This window comes from Podarcis liolepis (genome assembly GCF_965112155.1).
Source record: "Podarcis liolepis genome assembly, chromosome: 12".
Taxonomy (NCBI): Eukaryota; Metazoa; Chordata; class Lepidosauria; order Squamata; family Lacertidae; genus Podarcis; species Podarcis liolepis.
In genome coordinates, this window is record NC_139563.1 from 11,603,947 (window position 1) to 11,610,761 (window position 6,815).

Genomic DNA, 6,815 nt, shown 5'->3' on the forward strand with positions numbered 1-6,815 from the left:
AGAGGTCACTGGAGACTTGAGGCATTTATGGGATGCCACGTTTCATTTACACATAAGTATATACAGGCATGGGGAACATAAGCATGGGGTTCACAGCGTGAATACTGCAGCAGATCCTGCTCCCCATTTAGCTTTCCAGGGGGCTAATAATAATAATAATAATAATAATAATAATAATAATAATAATAAATTACTTATTCCCCGCCCATCTGGTGGGGTTTCCCCAGCCACTCTGGGTGGCTTCCAACAAAATTTTGAAATACAATAGTCCATTAAACATTAAAAGCTTCCCTAAACAGGGCTGCCTTCAGATGTCATCTAAAAGTCTGGTAGTTGTTTTTCTCTTTGACATCTGGTGGGAGGGCGTTCCACAGGGTGGGTGCCACTACTGAGAAGGCCCTCTGCCTGGTTCCCTGTAACTTGGCTTCTCACAGCAAGGGAACCACCAGAAGGCCCTTGGCACTGGACCTCAGTGTCCAGGCAGAACGATGGGGGTGGAGACATAGGAAGCTGCCTTATAGAGAACTAGACCATTGATTCATCTAGCTCAGTATTGTATACAGTACACTGACAGAAAGCAGCTGGCCAGGATTGCAGGCGGGACTCTCTCCCAGTCCTACCTGGGCATAAGGCATATGGTCTGCCACTGAGCTACGGCCCTTCCCGAACCACAACAGTGGACTCTCGCCTCTGTGTCTCTTTCAGACTAATTTCCAGCACTACCAGTCTTTTGTTCTCTTTCACACACACAGATCCTTGATGATGCCACCTCCAGCCTGGGGAAGTGGAAAGAAAGACCAGTCCCCTTTCAGAAGGTTCTCTGACTAATAATAATAATAATAATAATAATAATAATAATAATTTTTTATTTATATTCCGCCTCCCCAGCCAAAGCCGGGCTCAGAGTGGCTAACAGCAGTAAAATAATACAACATTCTAAAATCAATTCATTATAAAACCAGTTCAAATCAAACTGATGGCAACCATTGGGCTAGAGTTCTGTAAAGAATTACCAAAGGAGGGGGTCAGGCTGTGCCTTGGCCAAAGGCCTGGTGGAACAGCTCTGTCTTGCAGGCCCTGCGGAAAGATATCAAGTCGCGCAGGGCCCTAGTCTCTTGTGACAGAGCATTCCACCAGATCGGAGCCACAGCCGAAAAATCCCTGGCTCTGGTTGAGGCCAGCCTAACCTCTCTGTGGCCAGGGACCTCCAAGCTGTTTTTGTTTGAAGACCGTAAAGTCCTCCATGGGACATACCAAGAGAGGCGGTCCCATAGGTACGAGGGTCTAGTCTGTATAGGGCTTTAAAGGTTAAAACCAGCACCTTAAACCTGATTAGCTTCTGTTGCAGGAATAGCCAACATGGTGAACTCCAGATAGTAAACATGAGAACAACACTGGATCAAGCCAAAGGCAGGAAGAACAGGGCCATCGCGGCTAGCAGCTTTATCCTATTAATTTGTCTAATTCTCTCTTAAAGCCATCCTAGTCGCTCGCCATCATTACCTCCTGTGGGAGAGTGGTCAGTGGTCAGTAGTGATGGGAGCTGAAGTCAAACAACACCAACATCTGGAAGGCGCCGTCTGGCCACCATTGCCCTATGGCAACAAACCACCTGTACGTGACCATATATTTAATTATACAAAATACAGTTCTCCCAGGAAAAGGGAATGTAGCAGGCTAAGCTTAACCTATTTAGCAGCCTCTTTTCACAACCAGAGTTACAGGGTTGCCAGAATCCTTGAGACGCTATTCTATACCCACCCTCTCAGCTGGGATTTCCAGGTCAAGAGTCTGATGTGGCTACTCTGATGAGCTCTTGAAATAATGCAGTTTACTCATTACCTTTCAAAAGCTTGGGTGTCTGTTTTCTACAAACACACTGCTGGCTTGTTGCTTTATCTGTCACATTCATCACACAATCCCCATTCATATTTCATGATTTATTACCCTACACAGAAGTGCTTTCTGTGTATGAAACACAGCATGTGAAGCCATCATCAGTTGAAAGTCTGGTCTTGTTTGAACAGAGGTTTTCCTAAGCCCCTAATAACATCTTTCCTTACTTTTACTCTTAGTAGATCTGACAGATATTACTTATAATTTATATTTCCTAATCTAACATATGGTGACACTTTGCTTCCCAATAGCCGATTGACATTTTTTAATGTTTCTCTTGGACTGTTGCCTAAGTACATTTGCAAATAGTTTAGTGCTCAGCTTAAAATGAATTCACTCCCAGAATTCCATTTGCAATCTATTATTTATGGCTTACAAATGTTAAGATCAAAAAGAAAATAATCAAATGTATATTATATTGTGGCATATGATCCACTGGGATTACAAAAGTCTAGAAACTTTAATGCTACATTTGTGTAAAAGGGAGAATTCCTTCCTCTTCCCCAAGATTCCAGAGCTTGATGCATTTCCTTAAAGGGGCAGGGGACATGAACTTGCTTATTTTTGTCCACTAGTAAGAAAAAGTATACTTGACTGCCCTACATTTATTTTATAAATTCAGAGAAAATTAGAGCAAATGCTGTCACCAGCGCTGGACATACCTATGGATCAAATGTAGCCATCCACTAGCTCTCTTACTAACTGCATTATGAAAGATTCAAAGGGATCCCTGACCATTAGGTCCTGTCGTGACTAACTCTGGGGTTGCAGCACTGAGAGAGCCGGCGTACAGCTTCCGGGTCATGTGGCCAGCATGATTAAGCCGCTTCTGGCGAACCAGAGCAGGGACCGAGCTCACCCCGTTGTGGGGATTCGAACTACCAACCTTCCGATCGGCAAGTCCTAGGCTCTGGACTAGCCACCTGTGTCCAAAGAGGAGTATGTAAATAGCTCTGCATTATATTTAAGGAAAATTATGAATGCAGAGATTGTGCAGAGATTGTGGCATTACTTGGATTGGGTTACGTGCCTTTGTCTCCATCTAGTAAGGTAGTTCCAGATGTGCAGTTGATGCACATCTGGATGTACATGCATGTTTGTGAAGTTATAAATTATTATTAATATTAATCTGTTCCCCACTGAATTTTCTGGATGTGTGGTGCAGTGAGCACCCCAGACCACTAGCTTCCTGGCACAAACTGAGTACCAGAGATGGGTGAGCTATCTAAAGCTCTTCTTAGAAGAGTCACTTGGGAATTTTCCAAAATAGTGGGGAAACTACGGTTCTCCTGCCAACCTGTGTATCTCCAAACATTAAATTGGAGACAGGCAACAAAGGATCAGCAGCAAAGACAAACACTAAGAGAAGAAAACATTCCCCCCTCTTCAACCTCTATCACCCAATTTTGTGGTCTAAGAGTAAGCTGGAGTGTGGGAAAGGACAGATAAGTTTCCCCAAGGTTAGTTTGGAGTCTGTGTGGGTGTTTGCAGGAATCTCTTAGGGCAGAGCTTTTCAAACTGTGTGTCGTGACACGTTAGTGTGTCCGCTGCAATGTGTAGCTGTGTTGCGCAAACGCTCCCCGCACTCCTCCCGGGGCTGGAAAGGGGTTAGTTTAACCTCCGGTTTGCTAGTAAAACTGAATTACTGTGTCTTGAAATGATGCATGTCTAAATAGTGTGTCCCTAGCATGAAAATTTTGGAAAGCTTTGTTTTAGGCATTGGGTGGGTGTGGAAAAGATTGGGGAAGCAGGTAAGCTTTATGAGCTCCCATAGTTCAGTTTGCAGCTTGGCTCTGGAGAACAGAAATTTGCTGGTCTCTTGAAAGTTATTGTGGCCATTTTCTCCACACACCCCTTAAAAAGGTAAAGGGACCTCTGCCCATTAGGTCCAGTCATGACTGACTCTGGGGTTGCGGTGCTCATCTCGCTTTATTGGCTGAGGGAGCCGGCGTACAGCTTCCGGGTCATGTGGCCAGCATAACCAAGCCGCTTCTGGTGAACCAGAGCAGCACACGGAAACACCGTTTACCTTTCCGTCAGAGCGGTACCTATTTATCTACTTGCACTTTGATGTGCTTTTGAACTGCTAGGTTGGCAGGAGCAGGGACTGAGCAACGGGAGCTCACCCCATCGCGGGGATTCGAACCGCCGACCTTCCGATCAGCAAGTCCTAGGCTCTGTGGTTTAATCCACAGCGCCACCTGCGGCCCCTTACTGTTGCCTTAATGTCCCTTCTCCATCTTTTCCAAACATTCCTCCTCCTGCACAGCTTTCACAAATGAAATGATTTAAGAAAGATAATTCCAGGGCATTATTTAATTTATTCTGATGGTAGGATTTGACGTTGCTGCTTGCAGGATGTATTCATGCACAAATCTACACCTTCAACACTTTTTCAGACTTTTCAGGTCTTAACAAGAACATCATGGAAAGTGATGTTAAAGAGCTGCATCATGGAGATGCTTCTGATAAATCTTAACAATAGCTGCCAGACTTTTAATCTGGCAGCATTACGTACCTTTGTTACCTGCCTAAGGACTTCATTTCTCTGAATCCTCATTGTGTTTTCTTCATAATTTCTCTTATATAAACACTTCCACCTTGTTTCACAACACTGAAAGATGGATAGATTAGGTAAAATTAAATTGCATTTATACCACCTTTCATGGGAATTTGCCCCAGGTAATTCCTTATCAGACAGAATTTGAATTTGAAGTGATAGTGTGTTTGGAATTAAAAGTGTTTTCGAATTGGAGGTTCATTAGAAAATGAACCACCTTACTTAGGAAAGAACCCCCAATTGTGCACGTTAAATATGTGCGCATCCACGCACATGCGCATTGCGCCAAACATGGAAATGACTCAAAAACATCATAAAGAGGGGTGGAATGGGGTGGGGGCAGAACAGAGTGTTTGCTGTCTTTTCCAATTGCGCTTCAAGTATATATGGTATCACTGGCACGTGTGGTGCCTCGGAAGGTAACTCTTGTGTAATAGGGTCAAGTATGGCCAAGAAGAACGAGCAGTCACACTCCCTTGATCTTTCTCCCAACAAACCTCATCAACCGGGGTGACTAAGGGAGTTTAACTGAAATGGATTCAGTTACTGTCATAAATGTACCAAGCAAACACATACATAAATATATAAACCACATGTGTGAAGCACACAGGAAGACAGTCCTGAAACCATTTTAACTCCCAAACTGACCAAATGTTTCTCTGCAAGAAGGGAGGAAATGAAAAAACCTTCCCATTGCCTCAGGAATTAAGTAATTACCATCTCAAAGGAATGGCCAGACTACCAGAAAAGGCAATCAGATAAGGCATTATCAGATAACCTGGCAGACAGGGGAAAACAACAACATTCAAATTTCTGTTGTAGACTGCCTTTTCTGTAATGTAGGTATGATGCTTGTGGGGGGTGGTCTTGGGCTACACCCCTCCTGTGATGTACAGTATGTATGATGTATGGAGGGGTGGTCTTGAGCTCCAGGGCAGGGAATTTCAAAATGGCTATATAAGGGCAAGCACACGTGATTCATGGTCCTCCTCCTCTCTCCTGCGTGTGGGGGAGCACCCTGTTGCAATAGTCAATAAAGTTCAGGCTTACTAGCTGCTTTGCTTCTCAATATTCTCCAGTTGGTCTCTGTTATTTTCTCCTACCGATAGAGAACCTACAAAGGGACTCTATATGGGCTCTTGGGTACCCCATAAGGGGAAAGGAGCAGTTTTTTTTTTACTTATATCAAAATCAACCTATGAAACAAAATAAAATCCTGATCCTGTACCTTCCCTAGGTAAGCAGCAGAAGACAAATCAGTATCATCTATATTGTATCTATATATCTGTATCTGTATCCCTACCAAACCCCATGGCAACTCACTGCTGCAAAAATGTTCTCAAGAGAACTCCTTTCATATTAGAAAGGTTTCCTAGATACGTACAACATTCCTCTGGACATAATGTCTATAAAAAGTGGCAATCTATTGTTATAGTATTCTCATGTGCTGCAATATTTGAGTGCTACTATATGTATCAGTGTTTTCAAAGTGTGTTGTTCAACATTAAGGACCCTGAAAAACACCACAACAGTGAAATAACAGCCTTGCTGCATCTTAAAGCTGGTTTATGTCCTTGAGTCTTTTGTTGGCATTTAGACGGTTGCTGGAAGGCATTGCTGCATGCATGCCTGTGAAGAAGATGCATGTTGCAGCCTATAGCATTTTCTTACCGCATGTGTTAGGACTGTGCAAGAACGAACCCTGAGGAAAAAGCCCCAAAACCTCCAGATCCCAACTCCCCTTCCCTGCTCCTGTTTGTTTATTAAAATAAGCATATCCAGCTCCCACCCCCACACAGCCAAAAAAAAGGCTCTCAGGGCAGCTTACAAAAAAGAAGAAAGAAAGAAGATTGATATAAAAATTGGGGTTTGGCAAATGGATGGAGGCAGCATCACAAAGCAGAGTTCCCTCCCCTCCTTCCAAGGAAGGAGAGACCCTGAACAAAAGTGTGCAGGAATCCAGTGCTTTTTTTCTTAAAAAAATAGGGGTCCTCTCATTTTCCTACTTATATTGAAATACTGCCCCTCAATGAGGCCAAACTTAGATTCACAAATTGTTTAGGGGTATGCGTCCCCCTGCGTCCCCCTTGAAAAAAAGCACTACGGGAACCTTTAAAGACTTTTGACATTGCCCAACCCCCCCCCAAAGACCACCCCAAAATCATCATACATACATCATAGGAGGCAGTCTACTGCAGAAATCCTGTCTGCCAGGATACCTGATAATGGTTGCTGATTGCATTACCTGGGCAGCCTGGCCATTTTCTTGTGATGGTTAATTCTTTAGTTCCTGAATCCAAGTCACAGGCTCACCCTATTCATACACAAGTACGCCCTTAAGACAGGAGGAATATTTGAG